The following is a 21,812-nucleotide window of genomic DNA, read 5'->3' as shown; positions in this document are numbered from 1 at the left end:
ATTCAAATCAACAAAAATTTATTGAGCACGGGCTCCATGCAAGACACCATATCAAGTGCCATGGGAGCACGCGGCAGATGATACACCATCCCTATCTGTCCCCAGTCCTCAGCTGCTCGTGTTCTGGGTGGGGGTGGGGAGTGACTCACACACTGCATGACTTTAATAGAAGAACCGCTGTGCTAAGTGCTATAAGAGAGGTACAGACAGCAAGGTAAGAAAATAGTAGGAAGTGATTACTTCTGGCTGGGGGAATCAGGGATGTCTGACTATAGATATAATTTTTCCTGAGTACCACCTCTAGTCTCTTGTTTCACCCTCCAAGTGACCATATGGGATAAGAATTATTATTGTCCCCATTTTACAGATGAGAAAACTGAAGCTCAGAGCAGCTCTGTAGATTGCCCAGCATCACACAGGTAGTTGAGGCAGTTTGACTCCATCACTTGGGCCCTATGGATGATACAAGTGGTATGTGTATCATCAAAAATGAGATGCTTTTTCAAAATATACAAGCCCACGCTCCATGACAAATCTATTCAATCAGTCTCTGGGGGAAAGTCCTAGCAATGTATGTTTTGAGAAAGCTCTCTGGGCGAATTTGCTATACGTTTTGATTTATGCACACTATGATAGCTTGAGTAGGATTTCAACAGATGGGGTTACGGAGGGAAAAATCATTACAAGTAGATGAAACTGGGCAATTAAAAGTGCAGAGCAAGGGAAAGGTAGGCCTTCTCTGGGAAAGAGTTAGTGGCCCCAATCAGAAGAGGAACAGAGGAACAAAGGAACAGAGAGGCGGGTGGACCAATGTGCTTGGGACGCCTGCCATACCACCAGTGCCCTTCCTGACTGCTCCAACCCCACTCAGGGCACCAATGGATGAAAGAATCCAGTCTCTATTCAGACAGAGAGGGAGGCCTGTCAGACTTTATTGAGTACCTACTAATTGCCAAGCGCTACACTGAGCTCTTTGCATACATTATCTCATTGATTCTTCCTGACAGTTCTGAAAGTGGTTATCATTACCTGCATTGTTTAAAAGGTTCACGAGGTCCAGAGAGTAATTTACCCAAGGTCACATTGACGATAAGTGACCTAGCTAGGATTCAACATCACATCTTTCTGACTTCAATGCTTGTGCTCTTAACTCTGGGCTTCCCAAGTGGTGTTAGTGGTAAAGAACTTGCCTGCCAATGCAGGAAACATAAGAGATGCAGGTTTGATTTCTGTGTCACGGAGATCTCCTGGAGGAGGTAATGGCTACCCACTCCAGCACTCTTGCCTGGAGAATCCCATGGACAGAGGAACCTGGCAGGCTAGAGTCCATAGGGTCACAAAGAGTCAGACACGACTGAAGCGACTTAGCATGCAGGCACTCACGGTCTTAACTCTGGGATTCAGTGCTTCTGATAGGCTGTCAAAAGGGACCTCAGATGAGAGGAAGGTGAGGCTGGGTCATATGATAAGCAAGAGAACAATGGAAACTGTTCCAGGGGAAAGACTTAAGGTGGCTGTGTAGCCTGGTGGTTTAGTCACTGAGTCATGTCCAACTCTTTGTGACACCATGGACTGTAGCCCGCCATCATCCTCTGTTCTTGGGATTCTCCAGGCAAGAATACTGGAGTGGGTTGCCATTTCCTTCTCCAGGGCATCTTTCTGACCCAGGGATTGAACCCCGGTCTCCTGCACTGCAGGCAGATTCTTACTGACTGAGCCACCAGGGAAAAGCAGAGCCTGAGAGAAGGGTTTGGGTGCAAGTAGTATTTGGGAGGTGATCTCAGGAAGCACCAGGAGGGAGCGGAGAAGAGAAGAAATGGAAGCTGATAAAGGGAATAGGTTACTCTTGTGGGCAATAGGAGCTCAGTCCCACTGGGGACCCTCCAGATCCTTGCAAAGACTTCGAGTCCCACCAGTCAGACCAGCCCTACTGCATGGTGAACATGTCTCAGCTTGGCATCCTCAAACATCAAGGACTGTCTCCCTCGGACTGAAAGCAGACCCTTCCAGGACATTCTCATGTAAACCTGGCCCCAGAGAGAAAACTCCTATACTGGTTTTTAATGCCAGGGTCATAGTTCAGTATCCTAGCCTCAGTTAATGTGAGTCTTCACGAGGGAGGGCCCTGCTCCTCACACTGGAGCAAACAGGCTCCAACTCTGTATGACTCACGTGCAGACTCCAGATCAAGTTTATTCTGAGTGGCCTCACCAGATACCATCACCAGCCTTCCCCAGGTAACACCCCAAATTTGAACAATTCTAACAATGCTGGCTTCCCCCTTCCCATTTAGCTTTCTACAGTAAGCTGTATGAGGAGGCTTCATTCAAGGATAAGGTGGGGACTTCCCTGGTGGTCCCCTCCTTCCCTTGTGGCTCAGCTGGTAAAGAATCTGCCAGCAATGTGGGAGACCTGGGTTCCATCCCTGGGTTGGGAAGATCCCCTGGAGAAGGGAAAGGCTACCCACTCCAGCATTCTGGCCTGGAGAATTCCATGGACTGTATAGTCCATGGAGTCACAAAGAGTCGGACATGACTGAGCGACTTTCACTTCCCTGATGGTCCAGTGGCTAAGACTCTGCACTCCCAATGCAGGGGGCCCAGGTTTGATCCCTGATCAGGGAACTAGATCCCACATGTGCAACTAAAGATCCCACATGATGCAAGGAAGATCGAAGATCCCGAGTGTCTCAATTAAGACCCAGCACAGGCAAATAAATAATTTTTTTTTTTTTAAAGATTAAGGGGGCTGGGAATCCAGGCTCTTGTTTTCAGTAACAGTCATAAGCCTCAGGACTTCCCTCATGGTCCAGTGGCTGAAATTCTGCCTTGCAATGCAGGAGACATGGGTTCAATCCCTGGTCAAAGAACTAAGAATCCACATGCTGTAGGGCAACTAGGCCCGTGTCACAGCTAGAGAGTCCACAAGCTGCAACTAGAACCTGAGGCAACCAAACAAATAAATAAAAATAAAATAAATATTAAAAAAAAATCATAAGCCTCAGCCATTCATTCTTTGCCGAACATTCTCCTCCCAACCGTATGTGTGTTTGTGTATGTGTCCATCTGAATGTTTATACACGTGTGTATCTGTATGTGAGTGAATTTGTGTAAATGAATGTTTGTGTAAACATGAGCATGGAAACAGCAAATGTGAGCTCTGTACTCTTGCACCAGGCACTGCCACTTACTGGCTCTGTGATCTTGGGCAAGTCAACGATGACCCACCCAAGGCACAGCTTCCTCAGTTGTAAAATAATTTTTACAGCTGACTTCACAGGATTATTTGAGGGTTAAAACGAAGTAATGCTTATAAGGCAGTTTAGTGTAAGCCTGAGTGAGTATTTAGTCAAGGCTAGCACTTGACATTTGAAGTTACTATTCCAGGTAATTCTTGTGTATGTGTGAGAACCGTGGCCCCTTTAGGATTCTGCTGATATTGATCTGTTTATGATTTCTGCTCTATATCATGGTGTGATCACCCATGGGAACAGCCAAGGCAAAGTCGAGCAAAAGACCACAAGCCAGCATGATGTAATCAGAAGGGAGGTTTGCCAGACACCAGTAGAAAGACAACTCGAGAGGACCCAAAAGCCTGATGGTGGACGGTGGGATGACCAAGCCAGAGAGAAGAGTGTCCCTGGATTCAGCACACAGGACAAAATGAGTCAGAATGGGATGCCAAATCTGCTTTTTGCACAACATCCCCAGAGAGACCGGAAAGCCTCGGGCCAGCAGGGTTTATGGGCACAAAATCCCAACCTGTATCTCATGTGAACACAGATGGATGCTTTTCACCAGATTGCCCTTTGAAAGCAACAGGCCTCCCACCCACCCCAGTCCAAGCAAAGCTAGGAAGAGAGACTTCAGAAAGATCTTTCTCCCTCTTACCACATCGTGGGGCTCCAGATTCAACTGTTTATCTCTAGTCTCAGAGCTGAAGATGATTATTCTGATAAACTGGAATGAATCTCACAGCAGAAGGGGAGTGCGCAATAGCCCTGCTGATTTATCACCCTTTTCAACCCAGTTGGGTTCCTAGAGAATAAATCTTGCTTGCCTCTGGCTAGGTACCCGCAATCACGCCATGGACCATGACTTTCATATCCCATTAACTCTGAATTACTCAGTCTGGGGCTGAGCTGAGAGGTAATTTAAAATGGCAGAAGGGGAAAAATGTTCTGATTTAGATCTGATAGAGACTGGATTAAGTCCTCCCATTTTTCAGGGCTTAAATGTGAGCTTTGTGGAGGGAGTGTCTTTGAGTTGGACTGGATTCCTGGGAAGGACCTGAGCCACAGATTAAATAAAATGACTCAAGCCAAACACATGTTCCAAAGGTCTGGAGGCTGCAAACCGGAATTTCTCGGGGGAATCAGTCCATTAAAAAATCACCATTCCCCAGAGTGGAAATTATTACAACCCTTTAGGGTAGCAGTTGGGCAGTTCTTATCAAAATGAAAAAGGCTTATACCCTCTGACCCAGACATTTCTCTACAGAAACATTTCGATGTGTTCACGGGGATGTGTACAAGGATGTTCGCTGTGGCCTTATTTGTATCACTGAAAATCAGAGACAAACAAAATGGCCCATCAACAGTGGAATGCCTCAAGAAGAGATGACACACAATTCTATAAGAGAATAACCATCCATTAAAGAGAATGAGGTAGAAGGAAGTCTATGCTATACAATAGAGTATTAATAAAAAAAAAAAAAAAAAGGTGCAGAATAGTTTTCTATCGAGTATGCTCTCGGTTTTTTGTTGTTGTTGTTTTCAGTGGAGATTAAATTAAAATCACTGTTTGCTCTTTTCAACCCATCCTCAGTGTCTTGGTATGTAAGGCATTCCTCTTTATCAGTAATTACACAGTCTCTGCAGTTTAAGCCAGTTTCTGTATTCCCTAAATAAATTTCACATCCAGCCAGGCTTGGTATTTTTGTCTCTCTGATCGGGCCTTCTTGCTAGGACCACTTCTGGTGCCCAACTAACATTCCTAGACAAAGACCACTGGGTCAGGGGAGAAGAAGAGAAGGCTTTTCTCAGCAGGAGCCTGTCTGGTTCCCACCTTTAGAGTGGACGTAGAGAGCTACGCTCTCTTGGCACTGAATCACCTACAATTGCAGGCATGAGCTCTCTGGCTTCCCAGCACCTGTGGACATAAGATGCGTGTGTGGGAGGCCTGCTGAGTATGTAGGCAGCAACAGGCATGGAACTTACTCTTTAAGAGCAGAAAGCCCTTATCCTGAAATTCAAGGCCTCTGGTCAGCTAATCTTACATAAGTCAGGACAGAATAAGATTTGCCACAGTATCAGATAACCCCACCCCCAAATCTCAGTGGCTTAATATAAAGATTTATTTGTTCCTCTCAAAAAGTCTGGTCCTAGCTAGGTGGCCCTCTTCCAGATGGTGACTCCGGGATGCAGGCTGCTATATTCTGACTTCGCCATCTTGGCTGGTGGTCTCCATTGCTGCTGAAATAGGAGAAGGGAGAACGGTGGGAGGCATATGTTTCTTCACTGGCCTTAAACCAGAAGTCACTCCCACTAGTCCCTGGGTCAGAACTGTCACATGGCACCTACCTAAGCCCAAGGGAGCCTGGAAACCAGAGCCTTCTGTGTCCCAGGAAAAAGAAACCATGCTCCATCACCTTCTCTCCTCTCTAGGTCCTACCATCCACTTCCCACTGTGTCTCTCGCACACACTCTTTCACCTGAGATGCCCTGCCTCCTCCACTCTGATATCCCCACCAGGGACAGGAGACCAGACTCCAGGCTCCAGAAAGATGGGATACAACACACATACCTAATTTCCTGCCTTTGTGCTTTTGCTAGTGCTACTTATTCATTCAACAAACATTTATTGTGCGTTGAGAACATCCTCACAGTCCTGAGGAAACTGTAATGAGAAGGATAGATTTTTAGTTCAGGGGCCCATCCCTACCACCTCTGCCTTCTAAGCCCTAGTGGGCTCTGCTCAGCTGCTAACCTGCCTCTCCTTACCTCTAGCAGGTGAGGAGGGCTCACTGAGATGACACAATGGAAAAGTCATAACCCATGCCTGGCACCAAGGCAAAGACTCAACAAATGTGAGCTGTCAGTCATGGCAGCCACCTTATTTCAACAGGATCACATAGAGTGGTTCTTCATTCCAGAATCTATTCTTACCTTTTTGCCACACCTGTCCCCAAAGCCTGTCCTCAAAATCCTCTTTCTCACTCGAAGGTGAGGACCTTGTCTGTGTCTGTAAATACAGCATAAGAAAACCAAAAGATTTAACAGACTGAAACACTTCCTGAAGTTCTTGAAATTTTTCTCTTTTGGGCCTTGAGAGAAAATTCGTCTCTTCTAGTATGGGAAGACCTGAGGCTCTTTGAGAGAGCTCAGGGACTTTATATATCATATCTGTTGACACAACAAACCAAGAATGAAGAATGAGGATCGTAAGACCTTCTGGACTCACTTCCTGCCCGTGTCTACTCAGGTGTCACCCCCCCAGAGAGACCTTTTCAGACCACCCTGCATAAAAACATCATCGCCATCATTCTGTAGTTCTTAACCCTGCCTTCGTTTTCCTCGAGCCATTTATCACAGCAATAAACAATAAGCTTGTTCAAGACTTCAGAACTCATACCAGCCAGGGAACTGACTCAAATTTTGTACTAGGTCCCTGGAGGACAGATAAGGTGTGGTGTTATCCTTTGCACCATCCCCAGCATCTAGTTCAGGGTCTGAAAAAGCATACACATTCCCTAAATATGCATGATGAGTGAAGGAATTTTACTAAACAGGGTGCCAGGGAGATCGTTAAGAAGGATGCTTCTGCACCTCAACTGTTTTAATCGTGTTATACTTCAGGATTTCTCTATGTGCTTGTTTATAAATAAAATTAGATTCATCCAAAATTGAGTTATTCTTCATGGTCGGTTAGTTATTATAGGAATTTAAAAGTGCTTATTTGAATAACAGCCAGGTCATTTGGAATCAGTCTCTTCTAAAAGTTGGACCCATTACACATAAATACCCATGCTGGGCTCCAGGCACAAAAAGCAGAAATATGGTTCATTTCTTAGAACATTTTGATGAAAGGATTCCATCCCCCATCCCCTAAATATAGCCTTTCTCTAAAAAAATATTCAGTACATAGCATGAGATTGCATTTGTGTCCCAACATGGATTTCTGTTAACATGCCTCATGCTGCTTTTAAAAATCAGATAAATTGGTTAAATCCTTTTAAAAAAATTAGGCAAGCAAAGATGCCTAATCATTAGTTCTAGAAACCCATCACATACATAATAGAAGCATAGTAATTATTTTTAAAGCCATTCTTTTTTTTTGTTTTTCATAATGCTTGTCATTTCTGGGTATTAACTCAAACAGCCAGAGCTTGGAAACTCTTTAGGAGATGCTCTTAATATCAAAGATAATATTACTCATCACAAAATTTGCTGGGGGTTTTTTATCTTCCATTCCATTCTATTGTCAGTTACATATAGAATGACTGTATGATTTACTGTCCAAAGAAGACACTTTAAGAGTGAAAAAGGTTCTATTAATATGAAAAATGATGCCGGCACAACAAAATGGGCATTCAGTCAACCTAGCTTTATATGTGATGAGCTTCCCTTATGAGCAAGGTACTGAATCAGACTCTGTAGTGTAACTGGGCTCAAGTCCTGTGACTGAAGCATGGCGAGAAAAGTTGGGGCTGGATCAGGAATCAGTAGACTTTTTCTTAAAGGGCCAGATAATACTTAAGCTCTGCATACCAACAGGCCAAACTGAAGCTATATTTTGGTAGTTACAGAATCATTTAAAATGTGATCATTTAAAAATGTAAAAACTGGGACTTCCCTGGTGGTCCAGTGGCTAAGACTCCATGCTCCCAATGCAGGGGTCTGGGTTCAATCCAGGGTCAAGAAACTAGATCCCACATCAAGTAACTAAGAGTCCACAAGCCATAACGAAGATTGATGATTCCATGTGCCACAACTAATACCCAGCACAGCCAATAAATAAAAATATTTTTAAAATCTTAAAAATGCATAAATAAAAACAAAAATGTAAAAACTATTCCTAGCGGTCAACTGGATTTGGCCTGTGAGCCGATGTTGGCACTTCTCTGAGCTGGAGCATCACTGATATTAAACACTGGGCTAATAAGTTTGAATGTAATTCTGCGGCCAGTAGCTTCCAGGAGCAGTTTTGTTTTAGGAATAGAAACAGATCTGCAAATCAAAGTTTACACAGAAGTCCAATATATATGCAAAACAAAGAAAAATGAGAACTTGCTATAGTTGAAACAGGGTTGAGATGCAGCCAACAACCTCGCTCACCCCCAGAGAGTCCCCGAGGGGGCTGCTGATTATGATTTGAAAACCACAGCCACAGTCAGTGGGGTGGAGGCCATTAATGATGTCCAGGGAGAAGGGTGAAGTGGTCACAGATGGGTTTTACAACAATCACTCTGGACTGGACGCTGGGTGATTGGAAGGCCAAATGCCCAGGGCAGACAGAAAGGAAACCAGAGACCTGGGAAAGCATGGGCTAGGGATGTTTTTGAAGCAGACATCAGGGATGTGGGTCTTGAAGGAGACTCAGGCATCCCTTCAAAAGGCTTTTATAGGATCTGTGCTTGAACATTCTGATCCTGTTGTTAAGTGGGATTTTTAACTTTTATAACATATAACATGACCCTCACCAACTGCTGGTGTGGCTGTAAACTAGCAGAGCCATTTTGGAAAACAGCATGGAAAAAGGTAAGCACAGAGTTACCACGTGACCCAGCAATTCCATTCCTAGGTGCTTGTGTGTGTACATATATAAATATATATGCACATGCACACACAAAAAATTATACATGAATGTTCAAGGAAACATTATTTATAATAGCCCTAAAGTGGACCCAACCCAAGTGTCTAACAACTAATGAATAAATAAACTGTGGTATATCCACACAGTGGATTATTATTTAGCAACAGAAAGGAATAAACTTCTGATACATGCTATAATGGGCTTCTCAGGAGGTGCTAGTGGTAAAGAATCCACCTGCCAGTGCAAGAGATGCAAGAGACTCAGGATTGATCCCTGGAAGGGGAAGATCACCTGGAGTGGGAAATGGCAACCCACTCCAGTATTCTTGCCTGGGAAATCTCATGGGCAGAGGAGCCTGGTGGCTATAGTCCATGGGGCTGCAAAGAATCAGACATGACTGATGACTGAGCACATGCTATAATATGGGTAAAGCCTGAAAATATTACACTAAATAAAAGAAGTCAAAAGACCATATTTTGTAAGATGCCATTCATATGAAATGTTCAGAGGAGATTAGTGGTTGTCTAGGGCTAGAGGTGGGCAGGGGGAGAGTGGTAAAGGGAATGAAGAATGACTGACAAAGTCTGCAGGTTTCTTTTCAGGGTGGTGAAAACATTTTAAAATTGATTGTGGTAATGGTTCCATAATTTTAAAATCATACTGAAAAACACTGAGTTGTACACTTTCAATATGTGAATTGTACATTTTCAATAGGTAAATTGTGTGTTATGTGACTTAGTTCTCAATAAGGCTGTTATTAAAAATATAGTCATGTATGGATGTGAGAGCTGAACCATAAAGAAGGCTGAGTGCCAAAGAATTGATGCTTTGGAACTGTGGTGCTAGAGAAGACTCTTGAGAGTCCCTTGGACTGCAAAGAGATCAAACCAGTCAATCCTAAAGGAAATCAACCCTGATTATTCATTGGAAGGACTGGTGCTGAAGCTGAAGCTCCAGTACTTTGGCCATCTGACGTGAAGAGCCAACTTGGGAAAGACCCTGATGCTGGGAAAGACTGAAGGCAAGAGGAGAAGGGGGAGACAGAGGATGAGATGATTGGATGGCATCAGCAACTCAATGGACACGAGCTTGAGCAAACTCCAGGAGACAGTGAAGGACAGGAAAGCCTGGCATGCTTCAGTCCATGGGGTTGCAAAGAATCGGGCTCAACTGAGCGACTGAACAAAACAACAAAAATAAAACACAAAATTCTAATATCAATAAACAAAATGACAATCACTGCCCTCCTGGAGTTTCCATTCTAGTGAGGAGGGAGGACAATGAACTGGCAACGTTATAATCAGAATATACGGTATTTTGTTGTTCAGGGTGATCAGTGCAAGAAACAAAGCAGAGTAGGAGATAAGACACCTGGGGTGATGGGGAGAGCCACAGTTTTAGAGACAGTAGTCAAGGCAGATATTACTGAGAAGGTGACGGGGTGACACTAGGGTGAAGGCTTGAAGAAGCTGGCCCCAAGGACATCTGGGTAAGAGCGTCCCAGGTTGAGAGCACACCCAGTGCAGAGACCTGGAGGCATGAGTGTGGGGGGTGTTACAGCTTCAGTCAAATCGCAGCAACAGGAGAGAGGAGGGCACAAGGGCAGAGGGAGAGTGATGAGGCCAGAGAGGAAATTAGGGTCCCTGAAGGCTTCCTGTAAGGCCAAGTAAGTGTGGAGCCTTGGGGTGGCTCAGATCAGATGCGAAGCTTCAAAGAGAAGAGGAGTAAGGGGATGGGATAAATTAGGGCTAGCTTCTCCTCCTCTTAATGGCTCACCCAGCTGGAAACCACTGTCCCCTGAGCAGTGGAACCAGGTAGCCCAAGCCCATCCAGGCAAAGGAGGGGTGTATATAGTGGGGATGTGCAGAGCTCCGACCCCGAAAAGCAAAAATGAGAAGTCGGAAAGCAGCAGGCTGACGGGAAACTGCAATTTCACCATCTAATAACCCAGCATGTTTGTGATTCTCAGGTTCCAATTTTTGTATCGTCACGGTCAATTACAGGTCACAAATGATTTCCAAAGTGGGCTGCCCAGGGAAGTGGTTGTGTAAATCCATTTTCCACAGCCTTCCCACTCCCGGACTGTTTAGAACATTCAGAACCAAAAAGAATGAGAAGGGACCCCCCGCCTCCACCCAAGCTGGGGGTGGGGGTGGGGAGTGAAATGAAACCAGCCTGGGACTCCAGATGGTGTTTCCATCCCAGTTTTGCTACGTATCCTCTGTGTGACCTTGGCCCAGTCACCTCACCTCTCTGAGTGCTGTCCTTATTTACAGAGATGCTGTGAGGCACCCCATTAAATAAGGGACAGTGGGAAATACCAGACGCCAAAGCCCACTATGTGCCTGTCCTGAGCAAGGACTTTCATCCCTTTTAACAGCTCTGTTGAGATATAAGTTATATACTATAAAATGCGTTCATTCTAAGCATACAATTTAAAGACTTCTGGTGAATTTAGAGTTGTGCAACCATCACCACGGTCCAATTTTTAAATATTTCCATCACCCCAAAAAAGATACTTCGGAGCTATCTTTTGAGGTTCAAGTTTCATACATAATGCCATTAATGCCATATAAAAGCAAAAGAGAAAAATAGCGACTTATTAGGTTGAATAACATGAAATTGCCATTTGTATAGGTTAAAGTGTTCAAATATTGGCAGTTTCACACTGTTTAAACTTTTTAAGAAAAGAACATTTACAAACACAGTACTATAAAATTACAGTTTGCATATTAACTCATATCCTGGATGTGATTGCCTATGAATTGCCTATGATATGAATGTCTACATTAAATTAAAAACAAAAGTATGTATGTTGGACTCTGTGGGTGATTGAAGGGACGTGGGATTTTTCAAGGGAGAAATTTTTACTCAACTCCCTTTTCACCTTAGGTACCGTCTTTAGAAACAAAACTTCATGAGAATTGCTCACTTTTGAACCAGCTCAATCTAGGATCTGCAGTTCATGGTTGAGAAAAATGAACTTAGAAAGCTTAGATCACCTAGTCTTGAACTGCCAGCTGCACTATACTGTTTTAAGAAATGTGAGTAAAACTTGATTAGTGATTTTTTTCTATGCACAATAATTATGAAAATCATATGCATCCATCTATTTGAGAAAATAGGAAGATTCTGAACTTCCTATATGTTGCTTCTAATTCAAATCATTGCCAAGTAACCCCTCCAGGCCTCAGTTTTCTCAACTGTAAAATGCACATAATAATGCTGGTCTCACAGATTTGTGAGCCTCCATGTGAAAACTCACAGCAAAGTGCTTCTAAGTCATAAAGCAACACAATGATGCCTTCCAGGGAGCATTTCTGGCCTTGTCTAGGAAACTGGCTGATTAAATCAGCCAGCTTGTATTGAAAAATCAACATGGTTATTAGCAAGAACTATTTATTGAAAAAATGAAGCACTTCTATAGACTGTCTACAGTGATATTTAAGGAGACCTATGTCACAGTATTCTCAAAAACCGGGACATAGCACAGCTCTGCACAGAGTAAGCCCCCCATATACATCTGTTGAATGAGCACTTATTACATAAGTGGCCATATAAGGGAAATTATCAGCATTTTCACAGATGGGAAACTGAGGCCCAAGAGAAGTGGAAAAACAGCTTTGCTGATGTTAAAGCCATTTTCAACAAACCTCTGCCCTATTTATGTGAATTAAAAAGAATAAGGTAGGAGACTTCCCTGGTGGTCCAGTGGTTAAGATCTCATCTTACAGTACAGAGGGTGCAAGATGGATCTCTGGTCAGGAAACTAAGATCCCATGTGACTTGTGGCCAAGGAAGCCAAAACATAAAGCGGAAACAATATTGTGACAAATTCAATATAAGACTTTAAAAATGGTCCACATCAAAAAGAAAGAGAAGGAGGGAGAATAGAAGAAGGATAGATAGGGAGTGAATAAAGGAAAAGAAGAAGGAACAAGCTACCAGAATCCTAGTGATTCATTTCTATTCGAATTAAGTTGCCAAAAAAAAAAAAAATGCCATTTAAGTGGATACATATGTGTGGTACCAGTTGTCAAGAAGTAAGCATTATATATTTTTTTGTTTCTTCATCTGCCATGGCAACCAGAAAACTTACAACTAGACTTATTGCTCAAAGAACAGTCAGCTCCAGAGTCTAGATGCACTGCCTCCTTCCCGGAGAAGCTGGTTTCTGATTTACAGGTCTCTCTGCTCCATGGAAATGCTCAGTCCCTGCCCTAAAGCCGAAGTAGCCTGGAGGAGTCTTCACACATGGCAGTAATGGTCTGTTCTCTTGTATTTCATTAGCATTGTACTGATCACGGGAGTCAAGTCTACTATAATTAGGCATCATAAGGATAACGATTTCATTCAAGCTCCTTTAATGGGCTCGTTCGCTTACAAGGAAAGGTGTTATACAGCATAGTCAGACACTTTATCACCTTGTGATAATTGGAGCGGCTGAATTACAGTAAGGGAGCAACTGAAGGTAATTTCCTATTTGGCCAAAGCCGGCTGGCCTCCCCCTGGCCTCCAATTATCATATTTCTTCTTAAAATCAGGTCTCCTTTCCACTCAGAAGCTGCTGTGAGTTCCAAGCTATTACAGGGGGCTCTAAGCTTGCAGGGTGCTGTGAAGTTCTAATTTTCTCATTACCCAACCTTAGGTGTCAGCTATTTACCGGTGAGCAAGCCCTGTTCTTTAGTTCAGGTGATAAATAGGCAGGAACAGCTTATCGAGCAGAGAGGCAAATAAACATTGGAAAATGATCAGGCCCTAAGAATCTTCTATCAGATAGCGTTATAGGTCATAGAAAAGCCGGAGCAAACCATGGAATGAAATGTGGAGAAGGTAAATCAAATGTACCCTCTTTCACTCAGAATCGAAACAGTAGCCATAGGAAATATCTTCTGCTGTACAGAGAGTCTCAGATATTTTTTTCGATGGTGCCATCAAACTCAACAAAATAAGTTGATATCAGGGACTTCCCCAGTGGTCCAGTGGTTAAAAACCCACCTTGCAATGCAGGTTGCTGTTGTTTACTCGCTAAGTCATGTCCGACTCTTGCAATGCAAGGGACACAGGTTCAATCCCTGGTTGGAGAACTAGGATTCCACAAGCAACAGAGCAACTAAGCCTACAAGCCACAACTAAGACCCAATACAGCCAAATAAATATTAAAAAAAATAAGTTGGTATTTTTATGGAACCCAATAAAGGGTTCCATTTATTGAGCAGGTATGCTACAGTGTGGGAAGGTTTTCAGATATATTGAGAAGAGTTTATACTGTGCACATTCACTCATTTAATGAGATTATAATGACCAGTGTGCCATAAGCACATGGTTAGCTACCAGCTTCTACTCATTCATTTGAATGACTCATGTGCCTACTTTGAACCAAGCACCATGACAAACATCAAAGGTGCAATTGTGAGTGAAATAGACACAATCATTGCATTGAAGTTGTTTCCTTTTAGGGACTAAATGTGTCTGTGTGTGTGTGTGTGTGTGTGTGTGTGTGTGTGTGTATGTTAGTCACTCAGTCGTGTCTGACTCTCTGCAACCCCATAGGCTATAACCTGCCAGGCTCCTCGTCCATGGGATTCTCCAGGCAAGAATACTGGAGTGGGTTGCCATTTCCTTCTCCAGAGGATCTTCCTGACCCAGGGATCGAACCCATGTCTCCTGCATTAAAGACAGATTTTTTTACCATCTAAGCTATAGGGAAGTCCCAAATCTGTGTATTCCCCCAAAAATGCATATGTTGAAACCTAATTCTCAATGTGACAGTACTTGGAGGTGGAGTCTTTGGGAGGTGATAAGGTCATGAAGGTGCAGCTTTCGTGAATGGGATTGGAGCTCTTATAAAGACACCAGAGCTCTCTCACACCTTAAGTCATATGAAGACACAACAAGAAAATAGCTGTCTATGACCTAGTAGTGGACTTAGAGTCAAAGGCCCATATGGTCAAAGCTATGGTTTTTCCAGTAGTCATGTACAGATGTGAGAGTTGGACCATAAAAATGGCTGAGTGCCAAAGAATTGATGCTTTGGAACTGTGGTGCTAGAGAAGGCTCTTGAGAATCCCTTGGTCAGCATGGAGATCAAACCAGTCAATCCTAGAGGAAATCAACCCTAAATATTCATTGGAAGGACTGATGCTGAAGCTGAAGCTCCAATACTCTGGCCACCTGATGGAAAGAGCCAACTCATTGGAAAAGACCCTGATACTGAGAAAGATTAAAGCCAAAAGGAGAAGAGGGCAGCAGAGGATGAGATGGTTAGATAGCATTACCAACTCAATGAACATGAATTAGAGCAAACTGTGGGGGATAGGGAAGAACAGGGAGGCCTGGCATGCTATAGTCCATGGCATCACAGATAGTTGGACATGACTTAGCAACTGAACAACAACAATGTGAAAAGCAGGAGAAACCTCTTACTCCTTGCTGAATTATTTTCAAAGAACAGGTGGGCAGAGGTTCAGCAGAGAACAAGAGGAGGAAGAAGTTAGACTTGCAACTTAAAATGCTAATATGTGCGTGTTAAATCGCTTCAATCATATCTGACTTTTTGTGACCCTGTGGAATGTAGCCCACCAGGCCCCTTTGTCCACGGGATTCTCTAGGCAAGGATACTGGAGTGGGTTGCCATTTCCTTCTCCAGGAGATCTTCCCAACCCAGGGATCAAACCCGCATCTCTTAGGTCTCCTGAATTGGCAGGCAGGTTCTTTACCCCTAGCACCCCCTGGGAACCCAAAATGCTAAGACAGGGGACCTAGATTTTTCTGTTAGAAAGGAGAAAAGAGGGGGAGAGGGCAGGGAGAAATGAACCTTCATTGATTGACTCTCATCTGGCAGGCACTGTGGTGAATATTTTATATACAGATGATCTCATCTGATAATCAAACTCTCTGAAATTAATTTAATTTAAGCTTCTCTGCTCAATCACCGTCATGTCATCAAACTTTTCCATTTTGAATGCAGGGGCAGAGATACTCAAGAAATTGCCCCAGGGACTTCCCTGGAGGTCCAGTGGCTAAGGCTCCGAGTTCCCAATGCAGGGCGCTTGGTTTTGATCCGGGATCAGGGAACTAGACCCTGCAGGCCACAACGAAGACTGAAGACCCCGCATGCTGCAACTAATACTCAGCACAACCAAATTAATAAACATATATTTAAAAAAAGAAAATAAATTGCCCAAGCTGAGTTCAGGATATCAAGCATTGCCTTCCCTTCCTCACCTTTTTCTAAGACATTCTATCCTTGCTCACATCCTTGTTACCCCATAGATACCTCCACCCCACACCTCTCCAGCCAGAGTTGGTCCAGGGAATCCAATCCTACAGAGAGGACGAGGTGATCAGCTTCATCTGATTAAGAGATGGTAGAAATTCAAAACCCAAGTCTGGACCATGCAAGTCAAAGTCTAAGGTGTGAAGAAGAGAACAGAATTAAGCAACAGAAAGCCCATGTGCAATACAGGATGAATAAACAAGGTCCTACTGCATAGCACAGGGGACTATATTCAATATCCAGTGATAAACCATAATGGAAAAGAACATGAAAAAAGAATTTATATGTATAATTGTCACTTCGCTGTATAGCAGAAATTAAATACATTAAACACAAATTTAAAATTAAACACAAATCAACTATACTTTAATAAAAAATTTTTTTAAAGTTAAAAAAAAACCCTGAGATGCAGGAGAAGGAGCACAGGACACAGAGTTACTGTGACAAAAGACAGTGGAAGCTCGTCAGACGCGTAAGCAGCACACTCAATTTTTTTAATTGTTAATGTGGTAAATTTTGTGCATATCTTACCACTATTAAAAATAAACAAGGATTTTTTTTTAATTTTTAAAGAGTAGGAATATTTATCTATTCATTCACTGATGGATCCCAAGTGCCTAAAACAGTGTCCAGAATTAACAGGTAATACTTATAACAAAGCATTATGTATAATTCTATGCTGATAGACTTGAAATCTTAATAAATTTATTTTGGTAATTTATATTTTCCTAAATATTTGTGAAGTTAGCAAATATTAGCAAACTGTTAAATCGTGTAAGAGATTAAAAAAAAATAAAAGAAAGAGCACCTATATTCATGATTAGAGATATCAGAAGTTCAATTCAAACTCACCTTGGTACAAAGGGATTTACTAGGAGAATAATGGTGCAACCATTTAACCATAGGAATAAGAGACACTCCTAGAGCTGTCAGCAGTAGGCAGAACCAGACAATATTTTCACAATCATTCTCACTGTTTTTCTCAGTGGTGGATTCATCCTGTCTCTCATATGCCAAGGATCCAGTTCAGCTGCAATTCCTGATTCCTCATCCCAAGGCTCCCAGAGGCAAAAAAGGACTCCTCCTAGTCTTCCACTTCCAAATTCAAAAGCCTGGGGAAAACTCAATCAGCTCTTTCCGGGGGAGCAGACTCCCACAGAACTTCCATAGCCAATGCAAGTCCACCAATGTACACTGGAGTCTTTCTGGAAAGGGGAAAGCTATTATACCATTAGAATGCATTATCTCCATGTAAGGAGCAAAGTCCAAGCAGTTTTACAGGCTGGTTCTTTTAAATTTTCAAATAGCAAGTAAATATCATAATAAATAAACTCTTCAAGGGTGCAGAAAAATAAAGTAAAAGACTATCTTCTGGATTTTTACAAGTTAACAGAGCTGTATACCAAAAATAGAAGAAAAAATGAAAACTTTTGGTAAATTTCACATATTACTATAGTTGCAAAACAACTAATGAATATTATCAAATATATTTTAAATTTAAAAATACAGAAAAATGTGAGAGCTATTTCTATTCAGGAACACAATACAGTGCTTATTATTATTTAACATTACCCTCAAAGTATTAGGAATGCAAGGAAGAAAAGAAAAGGAGAGAGAGATTGGGAAAGAGAGAAGGGGGAGAAAGAACAAAAAAGAATATTGAAAATTACACACAAATTTATAATTATTGAAACTGATGAAATACTATTTAGAAAACCCAAGAGAATCAACTTTAAATTATCAAAACCAATAAAAGTCCATTAAATTTGGTGGTTAAAAATAAATATAAAAAACAAGTAGCTTCTTACATATATGCAACCTTTAAGAAAAAAAGAAAGGAAGAAATCTCATTCACAATTGCAACAAAAATATGAAATACACAAGAAAAATTTTAATTAGGAACAAGTAAGACTTTCCATGGAGAAAACATCAAAATACCATATACAAAAATAAATTAAATGGATTAAAGATTCAAATGTTAAGACCTGAAACCATAAAACTCTTAGACAAAAACATAAGCAGTACACTCTCTGACATTGGTCTTAGAAATATTTTTTTGGATCTGTCTCCTCAGGCAAGAGCAACAAAGCAAAAATAAACAAATGGGACCTAACCAAACTAAAAAGATTTTGCACAGCAAAGGAAACCATCAACAAAACAAACAGGCAACCTACTGAATGAGAGAAGATATTTCAAATGGTATGTCCAATAAGGGATTAATGTTTAAAATACTTTAAGAACTCATAAAATTCAATATCAAAAAATCCAATTAAAAAGTGAGCAGAGGAATGAATACGCATTTTTTTCAAAGATGTACGGGTGGCCAACAGGCACATGAAAATATGCCAACATCACTAATTATCAGGCAAATGCAAATCCAAACCACAATGAGATACTACCTCATATCTGTCAGAATGGCTATTATCAAGAAGACAACAAACAGGCCTTGATGAAGATGTGGAGAAAAGGGAAACCTTACACACTGTTGGCATAAACATAAATTGGTGCAGCCACTATGGAAAACAGTTTGAAGACGCCTCAAGAAATTAAGACCAGAACTACCATATGGTCCAGCAATATTTATGTGAAGAAAACAAAAACACTAATTTGAAAAGCTATGTGTAGCCCAATGTTCAACGGAATATTATTCAGCCATAAAGAAGAATGAAATCTCTCCATTTTCAACAACGTGGTCGAACCTGGAGTTCTAAGTGAACTCTATGCTAGGGGAAATGTCAGACATAGAAAGACAAATGCTATATGTTTTCATTTACATGTGAAATCTAAAAAACAAGTGAACAAATATAACAAAACAGAAATAGATTCACAAATACAGAGAGCAAACTAGTGGTTGCCAGCGGGGGTTGGGAAAGAATGAGTGAAACAGGCAAAGGGGACCAAGAGGTAAAAAACGACTAGTTATAAAGTCACAGGGATGTAATGTACATCACAGGGAATATAATCAATATAATTGTAGTAACTTTCTATAATGCATAATATATAAAAATATCAAATCACTGTTGTACGTCCAAAACTAATATAATGTTGTCAGTCAACTATATTTCAATTAATTAATTAAAAACAATCTATTTCCCAAGAAAAGGAAAAATTATTTAAATTCATTCCTGCTCATAATGTTTCCAAACCCGCACATAATCAGTATAAGTAAGGTGCTTTGTAAAAAATAAATGGAGGTACACCAACTGAAAACAAAAAGTTCATATACTTTTACCTGAAAGTTGATCCAAAGAAAATAATAAAGGATAATAAAGGCTGTGTATGAAGATTTATGAAAACATTATAGATGATGACAATGATGTGATGATAGTGAAGATAATAAGAACTTGGGATGAGATGAGGTGCAACTTTTGTTTCAAACACAAGGAATTTCTTTCACTTCTTATATCCACATAATCTGTGACTCCAAATGACCAGATAGAAAATGAAAAATCCTGGCCAATTAACAGAGGCTCCCAAAATGTCCAAAACTAACATGATTTCAAGTTCTGTTTGCATAATAAAATCAATAGTTGACAAATTCATCCTCCTTTGAAAGTGAAAGTCACTCAGTTGTGTCCGACTCTTTGTGACCCCAATGGCTATACAGTCCGTGGAATACTCCAGGCCAGAAAACTGGAGTGGGTAGCCTTTCCCTTCTCCAGGGGATCTTCCCAACCCAGGGATTGAACCCAGGTCTCCCGCACTGCAGGCAGATTCTTTACCAGCTGAGCCACAAGGGAAGCCATCCTCCTTTAACATCTTGGAAATCTCTCTTAAAATTTAGCATCACAGAGAATTGAGAATTTGAATCAGTTCCTTGGAGAGGATAAGAATGATCTAGTGACTTCTTTCTCATGTGCATCCTTCTATCAAACCCTGTGTCTTGCTCTTTTACAGCTGAGAAATAAATAAATAAATAAACAAATAAACAATCCATCAACAACCAACCATCAGTGGGACCTTCTTGACAAGCTGGAGCCAAGTCCTCAGCTTTTAGTTCTGGTTTGATGTAAGCTGTAGCATTCACCTGTTTACCCAGCATTTACCTGGGTTGTTTTTCATTGAGAAAAAGATTTGAGATTAATAGCCTTGAGTGGGGCTTCCCAGGTGGTACCAGTGGTAAAGTGCCTGCCTGCCAATGCAGGGGACATAAGAGACACTGGTTCCATCACAGGGTTGGGAAGATCCCCTGGAGGAGGACATGGCAACCCACTCCAGTATTCTTGCCTGAAGAGTCCCATGGACAGAGGAGCCTGGTGGGCTACAGCCCATAAGGTTGCAAAGAGTCAAACACGACTGAAGCAACTTACACATGCACACACAACAGCCTTGAGTACCTGGGCCAATACACAGCAAAGAAAACTTGCTTATTCAAAGTGGCAAATGAAGCTTCTGAAACAGAATGAAAGTTTACCAACCGTAAAATAAAACGTGATTGGTTTAGCCAGACCAATGCACAGTGGAAATCTATGTGTTGAATATCATATCATGCGAAGGCTTTGTTCTTCTTCTAGGGAAGGTAAGAATTAGAACTTACCTTCTGAGAATGCTTTATGGGAGAAAACCTGTCCTGGAAAAAAAAAATTCTACCTTCTTCTGGGGTCCTTCCACCACGGCTCCTGTCCAGGAGCTTGGACTGACATTTCTGGGGTGGTCTTTGTGAAACCAAGTCCAGCACTGTGTAGGGGCTGCCTCTGGGTGTTTATCAGAATTTACTCCGCAGCAAAAACTGTGTGAGACTGTATGAGCAACCAGAACTATATGGGACTGTAAAATTAAACCCTCTCTGGCCGCTTCCAAAGATGGAGAGAAAAAAGTTTTAAGCAGCCCTTGATGGGTGCCATACTGGAGTCATTTTGAATTTTTCCCAAGAATACTTGGAGGGGAATGGCCAGTCAGAAGGAAGAGAGATTTGGTTACGGAGAGCAAGATTCATCTTTGAACACCTGCCAATCCTGCCCGATAGGCAGAGACACCCCTCCATAGTATCACCAGGTCACAACAGCACCAGCCAAGTAAGACATGTCCTGCACCAAACACCTTCTACTCTCCCCCGATCCCAGTCCAGAAGGAGCCAGAGGTGGCTACTGGTGAGGGGTTGGGAAGGAGGGAAGGAAGAAGCCAACCATGGACCATGTCCTTGTCTGTTTCATTCAGGTTTCTAGCCTGAAATGGAATAAGGTGGGAGAAAAAAGAAGCTTACACTTCTCTTTCCACTTCCTGGAACTAGGGAGGATGCTGTATGTGACTGAGTATCAGCTCAGCAGATTCTCTCACCTGGGATTCTGAACCTTGAAGGAGTGACGCAAAGATGCAGATACAGTGGAGAAAATATTCACAGTAACAGGGGTCTCATCAAGAGCCCAAAGCAGCAGGTACCAGCAACCATGTCTGAACTGAAACATAACTATGCTTCCTGCTACCCAGTTGCCTGACTGGTTCTCAGTCTCCCAAATTCTTTCTATCCCACAAATAATTCCCTTTCTGCTTAAATTAGCTTCCTATTGCTTGCCAACGAAACCACCTCCCTTACTGACCCAACTGGACTCTTTTTACTACTTATTTATTCCTCTCTCCCAGGTCCCACTCTCTTCCCAAAGAAGGAGAACAACTTGGGACTGTTAAGTCAGGCTTCCAGCAGGAAGCAGTAAACACTCAAAGCAGGGTAATTCCAGGAGGGTTTAATAAAGGGACCATTTACACAGATGGTGCTGGGTGGG

At 42.1% G+C, this 21,812-nt stretch overlaps 1 long non-coding RNA gene and 1 other non-coding gene across 2 annotated transcripts in view; one reads left to right on the top strand and one right to left on the bottom strand.

The window, feature by feature from the left end:
- Positions 1–2,551: 2,551 nt before the first annotated feature.
- Positions 2,552–2,624, top strand: TRNAG-CCC (transfer RNA glycine (anticodon CCC)). Its single transcript has one exon. It is a non-coding gene; the product is annotated as a tRNA-Gly (tRNA).
- A 2,713-nt stretch (positions 2,625–5,337) lies between these two features.
- The window catches only part of LOC145532284 (uncharacterized), a 59,324-nt gene continuing 42,849 nt past the window's right edge, over positions 5,338–21,812 (bottom strand). Inside the window, exons 3-7 of the long non-coding RNA XR_014073126.1 lie at positions 16,945–17,312; positions 16,041–16,169; positions 6,167–6,403; positions 5,805–5,897; positions 5,338–5,470 (exon numbers count right to left, since the gene is read on the bottom strand). This is a non-coding gene — a long non-coding RNA (uncharacterized LOC145532284). The remainder of the gene's footprint in view (positions 5,471–5,804; positions 5,898–6,166; positions 6,404–16,040; positions 16,170–16,944; positions 17,313–21,812) is intronic.

This window comes from Giraffa tippelskirchi, chromosome 13, assembly GCF_054371585.1.
Source record: "Giraffa tippelskirchi isolate mGirTip1 chromosome 13, T2T-mGirTip1v1.2.pri, whole genome shotgun sequence".
Lineage (NCBI taxonomy): Eukaryota > Metazoa > Chordata > Mammalia > Artiodactyla > Giraffidae > Giraffa > Giraffa tippelskirchi.
The sequence above is the reverse complement of the archived record's forward strand: the minus strand, read 5'-3'. Positions and strand labels throughout refer to the sequence as shown.